Source organism: Nicotiana tomentosiformis, chromosome 2 (assembly GCF_000390325.3).
Source record: "Nicotiana tomentosiformis chromosome 2, ASM39032v3, whole genome shotgun sequence".
In the NCBI taxonomy this organism is placed as follows: Eukaryota; Viridiplantae; Streptophyta; class Magnoliopsida; order Solanales; family Solanaceae; genus Nicotiana; species Nicotiana tomentosiformis.
In genome coordinates, this window is record NC_090813.1 from 49,319,282 (window position 1) to 49,334,772 (window position 15,491).

General features: G+C 40.7%; 1 pseudogene; it reads left to right on the forward strand.

Annotated features, from left to right (window-relative positions):
- The first annotated feature begins 11,724 nt into the window (after positions 1-11,724).
- LOC108942848 (TMV resistance protein N-like) lies at positions 11,725-14,174 on the forward strand (annotated as a pseudogene).
- Positions 14,175-15,491: the final 1,317 nt, after the last annotated feature.

Sequence of the window (15,491 nt, forward strand, 5' to 3'; positions counted from 1 at the left end):
AATAAATAAGAAATACCATAAAATGCCGAGCATCAGTGGAAGGTTTATCTTGTGAATGTTCGAACTACTAGCGATAACGCACGGTTCTGCGGAGGTCGTTTGGCCCGATCCAGAATAACGTGTACACTACCGAGGGACGTGGGACACGATCCATAGATGTATCTATATACGGTCGAGGTGTTCAGCCCGCTCCACAAGAAAGGGAAGGAAGTTCCCGGATTATGAGACGCGTGTTTACATTACAGCACATGAGCATAAAATGAATATAATCTTTACCACTTCTCAATTAACTCGGCCACCACTCAAAGTGTTAAGGCTCAGCCTAGTATACATATTTTTTTTATTTCTAAATCAATTACATTTATAACTTCAATTAATTAAGTCAGCATAATGAGTTTAAGTAATTCAAATATTACATGATAGGATCCTAAGTCTACCCGGACATAAATATGCTATAGCTACATACGGACTCTCGTTACCTCGTGCGTACGTAACACCTACAACTAGTTGCACATAATAATAAATAACACCTAGGGCTAGTTTTCCCCCTCACAGGATTAGACAAGAGACTTACCTCGCTCCAAAGTTTCATAACCGGCTCCAAGGCCTCTCTAACACCTCAAACCAATGCTTGCCAATCCAAAACTATGAAAACAATGTGCAAACCAATCAAAATATCTTCTAATACCCATAATTAATCAATTTAAACAATTCCCAACTCCGCTCGAAAAGTCGATAAAATCAACCCTCGGGCCCACGTGCCCGGATTCCAAAATTGTTTGAAGATAAACTTTAACCATAACATTACGAACTCAACTATATGATTTATTCCCAATTCCATGTCCAATTTCATGGTCAAAATCCAAAAATACCAATTCCTAGATTTTTCTTCAAAATTCCAAATTTCTACTAATTACCATGTTTAAATACATATATAAACCAAGTATTTAACTTGTAATAGGTGGGAATCACTTACCTTGGTTGCTTCATGAAAATCTCCCCTTGAAGCTCTCCAAAAATCGCTCAAACCAAGAGAGAAATGAGTGGAATGGGCAAAACTCCCAATTTAAAACAATCTGCCCAGGCCCATCCTTCTTCGCGATCTCGGGAACACCTTCGCGATCACGAAGGCTAAAAGTTCTGCCTCCACACTTTTCCTCTACGCGTTCACAACCCAAGGGCCGAGTTTGCAAAGCCTTGTGACCACTACCTTTCACGTTCGTGGGCCACGAGCCGCATTCGCGATGGCTTAATGCCTGGCAGCCCCTTGCTCCCCCTTCCTCTTCGCATTCGCGACCTTCAGCTCGCGTTCGCGTAGGCTTCCCCAGCTTCTGCCTCACGTTTGCGTCTCATTCATCGCATTCCTGATGGCCAAATCCCAGTACCCCTAAAAGTTCCTCTTCGCGAATGCATGAGCCCCTTCGCGTTCGCGAAGGAGGAAACCAGACACGAGCACAACAATGACAAAATAAGGAGAATGGATTCGAAACCACCCCAAAACTCACCCGAGGCCCTCAGAACCCCGTTCAATCACACTAACTTGTCCCATAACAAAACACAGACCTGATTGAGGCCTCAAAACACATCAAACAACATCCAAATTATGAATCGACGACCAAATTCCTTCTTTAAACTTTCAAACTTCCAAGCTTCGACGAACGCGTTCGAATCCTATCAAAACATTCCGGAATTATGCCAAACTTTACGCACAAGTCACAAATCACGATACAAACCTAGTCCAAGGATCGAAACTCCAAACAGACATCGATAGCATAAAAATCCACTTCAAACCAAACTTATGAAATTCTAGAACTTACAAAATGCCAAATTTCTACAGTAAGCGCTGAAATGTTCCCGGACCACCCGATACTCAATCTGAACATACGTCCAATTTCGAATCCATCATACGCACCTATTGAAACCTTCAAATCCTGATTCTAAAGTCATTTAATTAAAAGTTAATTCTTAGTAAATTCTTCCAACTTAAAGCTCCCAAGTGTAGAATTTTCCTTCCAAATCAACTCTGAACTTCCCAAAATTCAATTCTGACCACACGTACAAGTCACAATACCTGAAGTGAAGCTACTCAAGGACTCAAACCGCTGAACGACGTGTTAGATCTTAAAACGACCGGTTGATTCGTTACAATAAGGTTCATTTAATACTAGACTTAGGCCATTTTTGACTCATTTCTTTCACTTCTTGGGCGATTTGGAGCCTCTTAGAGAGGGGTTTTCACCTATCTATTGGAGGTAAGTAATTTCTATCCTATGTAAATTAAATACATAGATTATAGGTAGATTTTAACATGTAAAATTGTGGAAATTATGGGTTTAGATGAAAAACTTAGGTTTTGATAAAAATAGAATTTAACCACGAAAATGATTATGAAATGGGATGAAAATTATATATTTGAGTTCGTAAGGTTATGGATAACAATTATCTTAGAAAATTTCTAGAATCCGGGCACGTGGGCCCGGGGATGAATTTTAGGAATCTTTCAATTAGGGTTGGGTAATTACTCTAATATTTAGAATATAAACTTTTGAACATGTATTGATTAATTTATACAATATTTAACTAGTTTCAGATTGTTCGGCACTAGTTAAGGTTTTAGAGTGAATTTGAGGCTGGAAAGCGAGCTTTGAGACAAGGTAAGTGTCTTGCCTAATCTTATAAGAGAGAATTTACCCCATAGGTGATTTAAATTACTAATTGCTCCTAATTGTGGGGGCTACGTACGCACAAAGGGATGAGAGTACGTGCGTAACTACTAATTATGTTTATGTCTGGGTAGTTTAGGACGCGAATCATGAGATACTTGTAATGTTTGCACCCTATTTATTAATTAAAGTGCCTAAATTATATTGGAACTTGATAGAGGAATTGTAAATGACCGACTTCCCCTTACTTGTGTTTTGGCGGGATACTTGACCGTTAATAGAAATTGTGCTCCTTTGTGTATTAGCTTTGTAACAACTTTTTAAACCGAATGTTTATAGAGTATCCTCTCTTTTTGTGGAACGGGCTGAACGCCTCGACAGTAGAATAAATGCATTTATGATTCGTGCCGCTCGACCCTAGGTAGTGTACACATTATTTTGGATCAGGCCGTACGACCTCGGCATAATCATGCGTGATAATACACGGGGTTTAATTTTATTTGATATTATTTCATGGCTTGAGAGGTTAAAATTATATAAGGCAGAAATTGATTTGGGATTTACTATTTGTGAAAGAATTATTTATTTTCTGCTTGTTATTGAGTTATTATTATTATTTACATAACCCATGCTTATTTATAATTTCTGTATTTTTATTGTTTGCCCATAGTAAGTGTCGATGTCGACCCCTCGTCACTACTTCTTCATGGTTAGACTAGATACTTACTGGGTATATGTTGTTTATGTACTCACGCTATACTTTTGCACTATCCGTGCAGGATCTGAGGCAGGTGCATCTGGCTGTCATACCGGCGCGCACCCTTGTTACCCCGAGGCCTAGTGGTGAGCAGCTTCATGAGCCGTTCTGCAACACCTAGAGTCTCTCTTTTGTACTTATTTTCTGTCTACTTATATTTCAGACAGTAGTAAGAGTTTTGTATATTCTACTTGTTGCTCATACACTTGTGTCACCAGGTCTTGGCACACATACTAATAGACTTTATGGTTTTGGAGTATTTATATCACTATGATTGCACTCAGTTGCCTTCGTATTATTAATTAAATTTTCTACTTCTTAATTCTTTAATAAATGGAATTTAATTACTTGAAAACTTATTAAAAAGAGTAATCGCGTAGTTAGTTCACTGTTATCTTGTTTAGCGGTGACGTTGGGTGCCATCACGGCCTATAGGTGAAATTGGATCGTGACAACATGGTATAAGAGCACTAGGTCCTCGTAGGTCTCACAAGTTATGAGCAGGCCTAATAGAGTCTTGCAGATCAGTGCGAAGACGTCCGTACTTATCTTCGAGAGGCTATAGGGTGTTAGGAAACTACTCTTTCTTCATCTCTTATTATGTAGTTGATATTGTGCTAAGTATCTTTATCTTATTCCCTCACATATGGTAAGAATGCGCACGGCAGATGTACCCGATCATGGAGGAGCTGCTCCCCATATTGCTAGAGGCCGAGGGAGGGCTCCAGCTCCTAGTAGAGGATGAGGGTTTCCTAGAGTTGCTCCAGTTATGCCACTAGTGGATCCAGTAGAGGATCTTATTATTGAGGATCAGGGTGAGGTGCCTGCAGTAGAGCCAGCTCCGGTGGATTTCATATCCGCATCGGGATTCCAGGAGGTCATGGGCCGTATATCAGACCCCGGGCGCACTACCCGTGGGAGAAGCCTAGTCAGTAGCGACAACTATACCTGAGCCTAGACCAGCTGCGGCCGGCGAACCACAAAAGCTATTGGACAGATGGATCAGGCTTCATCCTCCTACTTTTGGAAGTGAGCGACATGAGGACCCCCAAGAATTTATTGATCGGTGTAGGGACAGACCGCACAACATGAGGATATTGGAGTACCATGGGGTGGATTTTACTACTTTCGAGCTGGCGGGCAGAGCCCGTACGTGGTGGCAGTCAAATCTTTTCGGCAGACCAATATGTTATCCTCCCATGACTTGGGATAAATTCACACGCCTCTTCTTGGACAGATATATTCCACCCTCTTAGAAGGAAGAGTTGCGGTTTCAGTTCGAGCAGCTCTAGCAGGGTCAGATATCAGTGACCTACTATGAGGTAAGGTTCTTTGAGTTATCTCGCCATGCACTCATGATACTTCCTACTGATGTAGAGAGAGTGCGTATGTTTGTTGTAGGTTTGCACTCTGGTATTCAGGCGACTATAACCCGAGAGATTGAGATGGGGACTTCTTACGAGTTAGTTGTGGAGATAGCTCGGAGGATCAAGGGTGTACGTCAGCGTAGCTGAGTTTAGGCAACGAGGGATAGGCGGTTTTGATATTCTGGAGAGTTCAGAGGTGCCCTGGATGGGGGCAGAGACCAGTTTGTGAAGGGTCAGTTTAGCAGGCCCACATATCCAGTAACACCGCCTTCTCAGGATACTCTAGTGTGACCTTATTTCAACCCATGCCAGAGAGTTCCTACCGCCCACCAACCATTCAGGGTTCCTCTAGTGGGTATTCAGGCCATGAGGGTTAGACTTCAGGTCAACAGTCCACCGTACCGAGAGGTTGTTTCGAGTGTAGGGATCTCAGTCATGTGCGGAGGTTCTGCCCCAGGCTTCGGGGCAAGGCAGTGCAGTAGGGTTAGCAACCTATAATTCCAGCACCATCTTCTGCACCAGCTGTCCGGCCGCCAGAGGTGGAGGGCAGGTGTGTAGGGGTCGTCCTAGAGGTAAAGGCCAGGCAGGTGGCGCTCCAGCTAGGTTCTATGCTTTTCCAGCTAGAGCAGATGCAGTGGCCTAAGATGCCGTGATCGCAGGTATTATTTCCTTCTGCGGTAGGGATGCTTCGGTATTATTTGATCCAGGGTCTACATATTCATATGTTTCATCTCTATATGCTCATTTCTTGGGTGTTCCTCGTGAGTCCTTGGGTATTCCTGTTTATGTGTCCACGTCGGTAAGTGATTCTGTTATTGTGGATCGAATCTATCGGTCCTGCATTGTTACATTCTGTGGTTATGAGACTAGAACGAATCTTCTGTTGCACGATATGACCGACTTTGAGATCATCCTAGGCATGGACTGATTATCTTTATATCATGCTATCCTTGATTGCCATGCCAAGACGGTTACCTTGGCAATGATAGAGTTGCCTAGATTAGAGTGGAGGGGTTCGTCTGTCAGTGCATCTAGTCGGGTTATCTCTTTTATGAAGGCTCGATACATGGACGAGAAGGGGTGTTTGGCTTATCTAGCTTATATTCGAGATACTACTATAGAGACCCCGACGATTGATTCAATGCCCCTGGTCCGGGAGTTCTCTGATGTGTTTCCTTCTGATCTTCCAGGCATGCCACCAGATCGTGATATTTTCTATATTGATTTGGCTATAGGTACCCAGCCTATCTCTATTCTACCGTATCGCATGTCTCCAAAAGAGTTGAAGGACTAGCTTGAGTAGTTGCTAGCAAAGGGGTTCGTCAGACCGAGTGTATCACCTTGGGGTGAACCGGTGTTATTTATGAATAAGAAAGATGGGACTATGTAGATGTGTATTAATTACCGCCAGTTAAATAAAGTTACGATTAAGAACAAGTACCCGTTATCGCGTATTGATGATTTGTTTGACCAGTTGCAGGGTTCCATTGTGTTATCTAAGATCAACTTGAGATCGGGGTACCTTCAGTTAAAGATTCGGGATTCGGATGTTCCGAAGACGGCTTTTTGGACTAGATATGGTCATTATGAGTTTCTAGTGATGTCCTTTGGTTTGACTAACGCCCGACGACATTTATGGATTTTATGAACTGGGTGTTCAGGCCGTATATTGATTCATTTGTCATTGTCTTCATTGATGACATTTTGATCTACTCGCGTAGCATAGAGGAGCACGAACAACATTTGAGAGTGGTGCTTCAGACCTTGCGAGAACAAAAGCTATATTCTAAATTCTCCAAGTGTGAGTTTTGGTTGGATTCTATGGCATTCTTGGTACATGTTGTATCAGTCGAGGGGATTAAGGTAGATCCCATGAAGATTGAGGCAGTTCAGAGTTGGCCTCGTCCTACCACAACGATTGAGATCAGGAGCTTCTTAGGGTTAGAAAGTTATTATTGCTAGTTTATAGAGGGTTTTTTTATCTATTGCAGCACCTTTGACTAGATTGACCCAGAAGGGTGCTCCGTTCCAATGGTCCGATGATTGTGAAGCGAGCTTTCAGAAGCTCAAGACCGCATTGACTTCAGCACCAGTGTTAGTGTTGCCTTCCATTATAGGGATGTATACTCTATATTGTGATGCTTCACGCATTGGTTTGGGTTGGGTATTGATGCAGGAGGCACGAGTTATCGCATATGCTTCACGACAACTGAAGCCCCACAAGAAGAATTACCATGTACACAATTTGGAGTTGGCCGCGATTGTTCATGCTCTTAAAATCTGGAGGCATTATATTTATGGGGTGTCTTGTGAGTTTTACACTTTTCATCGCAGCTTGCATCATTTGTTCAAGTAGAGGGATCTCAATTTGAGGCAGTGCAGGTGGTTTGAGTTACTAAAATATTATGATATTACCATCCTTTATCATCTGAGAAACGCTAATGTAGTTGCGGATGCCTTGAGCAGAAAGGCGAAGAGTATGGGTAGTTTGGCATTCATTTAAGCATAAGAGAGGCCACTAGCTTTGGACATTCAGTCCTTGGCTAACAGACTTGTGAGGTTGGATATTTCAGAGCCCAGCCGAGTTCTTGCATGCGTCGTCGCCCGGTCTTCACTATTTGAACATATCAAGGCTCGTCAGTTTGATGATCCGCACTTGCTGGTTCTCAGAGAGACGGTACTGTAGGGTGGTGCCAAGGAGGTTACTGTCTGTGAGGATGGTGTTCTGCGACTCCAGGGTTGTATGTGTGTTCCTAATGTTGATGGCTTGAGGGAGAAGATCTTAGAGGAGGCACACAATTCTCGGTATTATATTCATCCAGGCGCTACAAAGATGTATCGCGACCTGAGGCACTATTATTGGTGGTGGCAGATGAAGAAGGATATATGTGGCGAGGTTCCTAAATTGCCAGCAGGTTAAGTATGAGCATCAGAGGCCAAGTGACCTACTCCAGTAGATGACTATACCTGAGTGGAAATGGGAGCACATTACTATGGATTTCATAGTAGGATTGCCGCGGACCTTGCGGAAGTTTAATGTAGTTTGGGTCATTGTCGATAGGTTGACCAAGTTGGCACACTTCATTCCGGTTATGGCCACATATTCTTTAGAGAGGTTGGCCCAGATTACATTCAAGAGATTGTTCGGTTGCATGGTGTGCTTGTCTCCATCATAACAGATAGAGGCCCTCAGTATACTTCGCATTTCTGGAGGGCAGTACAAAGTGAGTTAGGGACCTGGGTAGAGCTCAGCATAGCCTTTCATCCGTAGACCGATGGGCAGTCGGAGCAGACAGTTCAGATCTTGGAGGATATGCTCAGAGCATGTGTGATTGACTTCAGAGACCAGTGGGATCGATTCTTGCCTTTGGCCGAGTTCTCTTACAACAACAATTATCAGTACAGCATCGAGATGGCTCCATTTGAGGCTTTATATGGTCGGCGATGTCGTTCGCCCATCGGATGGTTTGAGCCCGGCGAGGCTAAGTTATATGGTACTGATTTATTAAAGGATGCCTTGAAAAAGGTAAAGTTGATTCAGGAGGGACTTCGCACAACACAGTCCAGACATAAGAGTTACGCGGATTAGAAGGTGTGTGATTTATCATTCATGGTGGGCGAGAAGGTTCCCTTGAAGGTATCACCGATGAAGGGAATCACGAGGTTCGGAAAGAAGGGCAAGTTGAGCCCAAGGTTTATAGGTCCATTTGAGGTGTTGAGGCGAGTTGGGGAGGTTGCTTATGAGCTTGCTTTGCCTCCCAGTCTATCGGGAGTTCAACTGGTTTTCCACGTGTCTATGCTCCGGAAGTATCATGCTGAAAAGTCGCATGTGTTGACAGGTAGGCTCGCTAGTTGAGGTCCAAGAAGATTTCTACGGTAAAGGTTCAGTAGAGGGGCCAACCAGTCAAGGAGGCGACTTGGGAGGCTGAGGAGGACATGCGGAGCAAATATCCATACCTATTCAGCACTCCTGGTATGATTTTAGACCCGTTCTAGTTGCAATCAGAACACTTGGTTCCTTAGTATTGGCTTTAACATTGGTCAACATTTCTAGTAAACGACCTCAGAATCGGGATTTGATGGCCCCAATAGGTTCGTATGATGATTTTGGACTTGGGCGTGTGTTCGGATAGGGTTTTGGATGACCCGGGAGCATTTCAGTGCCTAAAGTTGAAAGTTGGCTTATTGAAGGTTTAAAAGTTCTTTAAATTTGGGTTGGAGTAAGTTTTGGTGTTATCGAGGTCCGTTTGGGATTTTGAGCCTGGGAATAGTTCTGTATAGTGATTTAAGACTTACACGCAAAATTTAATGCCATTCCGAGTAGTTTAGGTATGATTCGGCGCGTTCGAGGGAAGTTGGAAGAACTTGAAATTCATAAGTTGATTCGATTTGGGTTGGGGTGTGATTCTTAGTTTTGGTGTTGTTTTCCGTATCCCGAGGGTTCAAGCAAGTCTATTTTATAATTTCAAACTTGTTGGTATGTTTGGACGGGTCCTCGGGGCCCCCGGATGCCATTCGGACGATGCATGGAAGTCGTTTGGCCTTGGATGAATAGCTAAAGCATCAAGCTTCTGGTGCAATCACACCTGCGGAGGGCCAGTCAGATGTGCGAGCTCGCAGAAGCAAGACTTCGCACGCAGGAGGGGCTGACTTGGGCATAGTCCACATATGCAAGGATTCATTCGCAGAAGCGGAGCCGCAGATGCAGCCATGGAGCCGTAGTAGTGGAGCCGCAAATGCCGCCATGGAGCCGCAGAAGCGGAGCCACATATGCGACCATGGAGCCGCAGAAGTGAAAGTCCTGAAGGCAGTGAGGTTCATTTAATAAGGTACTTGGACCATTTTTGACTCATTTATTTCACTTCTTGGGCAATTTCGGAGCTTCTTAGAGACACGTTTTCACCTAGATATTTGAGGTAAGTAATTTCTATTCAATGTAAGTTAAATACATAGATTATAGGTAGATTTTAATATGTAAAATTATGGGAATTATGGGATTAGATAAGAATCCCAGGTTTTGAGAAAAATGGAATTTAACCACAAAAATGATTATGGAATAAGATGAAAATTATATATTTGAGTTCGTAAGATTATGGGTAACAATTATCTTCAAAAACTTTAGGAATCCGGGCACGTGGGTCCGACGATGAATTTTAGGAATCTTTCAATTGGAGTTGGGTAATCACTCTAATAGTTAAAATATCAACTTTTGAACATGTATTGATTAATTTATACAATATTTGACTAGTTTCGGATTGTTCGGCACCGAGTTGAGGCTTTAGAGTGAACTTGAGGTTGGAAAGCGAGCTTTGAGATAAGGTAAGTCTCTTGCCTAACTTTATAGGAGGGAATTTACCCCATAGGTGATTTAAATTAATAATTGCTCCTAATTGTAGGGGCTATGTACGCACGAGGTGACGAGAGTCCGTGCGTAGCTACTAATTATGTTTATGTCCGGGTAGTTTAGGACCCGAATCATGAGATACTTGTAATGTTTGCACCTTATTTGTTAATTAAAGTGCCTAAATTATATTGGAACTTGATAGAGGAATTGTAAAAGACTGACTTCCACTTACTTCTATTTTGGCAGGATATTTACCGTTAATAGAAATTGTCCTCCTTTGTGTATTAGCTTTGTAACAGCTTTTTAAACCGAATGTTTATAAAGTATCTTCTCTTCTTGTGAAGCGGGACAAATGCCTCGGAAGTAGAAAAGATACATCTATAGTTCGTGCCGCTCGACCCTCGGCAGTGTACACATTATTCTGGATCGGACCATACGATTTCAGCATAATCATGCGTGATAATACACAAAGTTTAATTATATTTGATATTATTTCATGGCTTGAGAGATTAAAATTATATAAGACAAAAATTGATTTGGGATTTACCATTTGTGAAAGAATTATTTATTTCCTTTTTGTTATTGAGTTAATATTATTATTTACATAACTCATGCTTATTTAGATTTTCTGTATTTTTATTGTTAGCCCATAGTAAGTGTCAATATCGACCCCTCATCACTACTTTTTCGAGGTTAGACTAGATACTTACTGGGTACATGTTGTTTATGTACTCACACTACACTTCTGCAATATCCGTACAGGATATGAGGCAGGTGCATCTGACTGTCATACCGGCTTGCACCCCCGTTACCCTGAGGCCTAGTGGTGAGCTGCTTCGTGAGCCGTTCTGCAGCACCTAGAGTCTCTCTTTTATAATTATTTTCTATCTACTTTTATTTCAGATACTAGTTAGAATTTTGTATATTCTACTAGTTGCTCATACACTTGTGACACCAGGTCTTGGCACACATACTAGTAGACTTTATGGTTTTGGAGTATTTATATCACTATGATTGCACTCAGTTGCCTTCGTTTTATCAATCAAATTTTTTACATCTTAATTTCTTAATAAATAGAATTTAATTACTTGAAAACTTATTAAAAAGAGTAATTACGTAGTTAGTTCACCGTTGGCTTGCTTAACGGCAACGTTTGACACCATTACGACCTATAGGCTAAATTGGGTCGTGACATTTTTCTTTGGCAGAGAAGAGAGAGAGGGACCTTTGTGTTTGTGCTTTGGAGAAATAATTCAATTCAATGCATCCACTCGATACTCTCTTAGTAAGAAGGGATAATTCCTATCAATTTGATGGTGCTTGTTTCCTTAAGGATATTAAAGAAAACAAAGGTAGAATACATTCTCTGAAAAATATTCTTCTCTTAGAATTGTTAAGGGAAAAAGCTATATTTGTGATTTGGAGCAATAATTCAATTCAATTGGGATAGATAGACTCTTTCTTTGTAGCTTCATCCACTTGTACTTTTAGTTGTCCATTGTGTATATACAGTGCAGTATTGATACAAGGGGTGGTCTTTGAAGGAATTTCCTACTTCCTTCTATTAAAGTTCAAAGAAAACCGAATAGTAACAATAATTCTATGGAGTAGAGCCCATCTCATACAAACTTTTCTTATTTGAAGTGCGAGTAGCCAGTTGTTTATTTCTTTCTCTCCTATTATCATCGGTTGACCTCTTACCACAACTACAATTTCTCCACATATAGGTTTTTTTCTTTTCAGATAATTTACTGAATCAATGGCATCATCTTCTGCTTCTGCGAGTACTTCACAATTTCCTCGATGGAACTACAAAGTCTTTCTAAGTTTTAGAGGTGAAGATACTCGAAGAACATTTACAGGTCACCTCTTCAAAGGCTTGAAAAACAGTGGAATATTCACGTTTCAAGATGATAAAAGGCTAAATCATGGCGCATCAATATCAGATGAACTCTTGAAAGCTATCGAACAGTATCAAGTTGCCCTCGTCCCTTTCTCAAAGAATTATGCAACATCGAGGTGGTTCTTAGATGAGTTAGTGAAGATCATGGAATACAAGGATCAATGCGGATAAACTGTCATACCAGTCTTCTATGATGTGGATCCATCACATGTTCGGAAACAGAGGGAGAGCTTTGCTGAAGCTTTTGACAAACATGGAACAAGTTATAAGGATGATGATGAAGGAATGCAAAAGCTCCAAAAATAGAGGAATGCTCTAAATGCTTCCGCAAATCTAAAAGGATATGATGTCCGTGACGGGTGAGTTAAAAACACATAGTAATTTCTTATAATAAAAAAAATGGAATACCACAAAGAGAGGGTTGCTCAAGTGCTAAGCACCTCCAACTCCAAACCCTTGGGTTGCGGGTTCGAGTTACCATAGGAGAAAAGTGAGGAGCTTAAAAGGAATAATTTTTATTCAAATGTGGTTGCTTATGTGAAGACTACATATTCTACTATAGAAAAAAGAATTTATACCTAAACAGAATAGACACTAAATAAATTTATCATATTTACAAAATAAAGATTAAACGGTGGAAACTTAATCAATTTATTTTTCTAGGAATACTGCTTACACAATCTAATTTCAGTGATTGCCATTTAGACGTTAAAAATATTTTATTTTATTTTTTCCTAAAAAAGGAACGATGGTTGTTATATATGTTTCTATCAGTAACAAGGTATTGTTCCTATCAATATAATTAGACAGAATAAATAAAAAATTCTTAATATTTTGATTGCTCCTTTAAGCGTTTGTTTTATGTGAGTAGTCTTTTAATCATCTTAAATGCAAATTAACAATATTTAGTAGCTCAATTTATTGCCTATTTACCTAGTTGATGAGAGTTCGATTCCTTACCTAGAAATCTTCTCTCCCTTTTCCCTACCTCTATGTAATAAAAAATAATAAATATAAAATTCTTACTAATACTTGACTTTCTTACATTTATCCACAATTAATCTTCTTATTTTCGTACGATTGAAGTAGAGAATATTTAGCAGATTGTCGACCAAATTTCCAAATTGTGCAATAGTGCTACTTTGTATTCTTTGCGAGATGTTGTGGGAATAGATACTCATTTGGAGAAATTAAAGTCCCACCTTAAGGTAGAAATCAATGATGTTCGGATCATATTGGGGATCTGGGGCATGGGCGGTGTAGGGAAGACGACAATAGCAATAGCCATTTATGACACTTTATCTCATCAATTTGAAGCTGCTTGTTTCCTTGCGGATATTAAAGAAAATGAAAAAATGAACTCTTTGCAAAACACCATTTTCTCTGAATTGTTAAGAAGAAAAGATGATTACGTCAATAATAAGCTTGATGGGAAGTGGATGATTCCAGACAGAGTTTGCTCTAAGAAGGTGCTAATTGTGCTTGATGATATAGATCATAAAGATCATTTAGAGTATTTAGCAGGTGATATTGGTTGTTTTATAATGGCAGTAGGGTTGTTGTAATAACTAGAGACAAGCATTTGATAGGGAAGAATGATGCAATATATGAAGTGACTGCACTATCTCATCATGAATCGATTCAATTGTTTTATCAACATGCTTTCAAAAAAGAGGTTCCAGATGAGTGTTTTAAGGAGCTTTCATTGAAGGTAGTAAATTATGAAAAAGGCCTTCCTTTTTCCCTCAAAGTGTAGGGTTCTTTGCTACATAACCTAGGCTTAACTGAATGGAAAAGTGCAATAGAGCAAATGGAAATTAATTCTAATTCGAAAACTGTTGAAAAGCTCAAAATTAGTTATGATGGATTAGAGCCTATCCAGTAAGAGATGTTTCTAGATATAGCATGCTTCTTGTGAGGAAAACATAAAGGTTACGCCATGCAAATTCTTGAGAGTTTTCATTCTGGATCTGAATACAAATTGTGTGTCTTAATTGACAAATCTCTTGTGTCCATCTCTGAAAATGATTATATTCAAATGCATGACATAATACAAGATATGGGTAAACATATAGTGAACTTTCAAAAGAATCCGGGAGAACGCATCAGACTATGGCTCACCGAGGATTCAAAGAAGTGATGACCAACAATGCAGTAAGTAGGCTAAACAATGCAAGAGTATTGATTTCTAATTTTCATATTCCAAAGATATTGGGCTGTCAATTTCGATTATTTGTTCATCTTGCTTCATACTCTTGCAGGTACGTTATTTTAGTTGTTTACTTTAGTTAGACGGAGAAGCAAAATTAATAATAATTGCCTAATTAGTAACAAAAAAATTAATTGCCTAATTCGTTTAGTAGCCTCATTAATTTAGGTTGCCTAATTCGTTTGTAACGACCCGACCGGTCGTTTTAAGAATTAAAGTTCTGTTCGGCGGCATAAGGTCTCGAGCAGCTTCGTGTATTATGTTATGACTTGTGTGCGTAGTCAATTTCAGTTATCGGATGATTCGAAGTCAATTTGGAAGAAAGAGCGCAGGTGCAAGATCGAATCTGTGGAAGGTTGATCGCAAATGCGCTATCTGCGTTCTAGGTGATCGTCCGCTTCTGCGGTGTTTGTCACGCTTCTACACTATCGCAGATGGGATTATTGGGGTCGCAGGTGCAAGTTCTGGGCTTTCAAGTGAAGATAGTAGGTGTGGTATTTTTCTCACAAATGCAGGAGCGCAGATGCATTCCTATGTCCGCAAATGCGGAAGTCTTGGGCAGAATAATATAAGTCGAGGGTTTGGCCATTTTTTCATATTTTGAGTTGTACACCTCGGTTTTGGGAGATGTTTCGCGAGTTTTTCCAGAAAATCAGTGGGATAAGTGTTCTTCACCCGGAATGTATCACATTTCATGAATCTATCTTTATTTTTATCTTATAATAGTGATTTGAGTTGAGGAAAAATGGGGATTTGTGAAGAAAACTTTCAAAATGTAAAATGATGATTTGAGGGACGAATTGGTATCAAAATTTGATAATTTTAGTATAGTTGAACTTGATATCAAATGGGTGTTCTATGACCGTGTTAGAGTATGCGGTCCAGTTCAGTGATATGGCTAGGCATGCACTAGCCTTGGTTGCTACTGTTTGAGAGCAGGTTCGTCAATTTATTAAGGGGCTCAACCCTAGTATCAGATTTAGCATGGCCCGAGAGTTGGAGATGGATATTCCGTACCAACAGGTAGTGGGGATCTCTAGGAGATTGGAGGGTGTGTGGGACCAGGAGAGAGGGGACAAGTGGGTCTAGGAGAGAGAGGGCAGGCGAGGTCAGGAGAGAGAGGACAAGGAGGCTAAGAGGCATCACAGACCGGAGAGATCTGCTGGTCCTTATTTTGGAGGCATGGTATGGCATGGTAGAGGGTTTGTGGGTTAGCCAGTTCAGTTTGTACTTCAGGCTTCACACGGT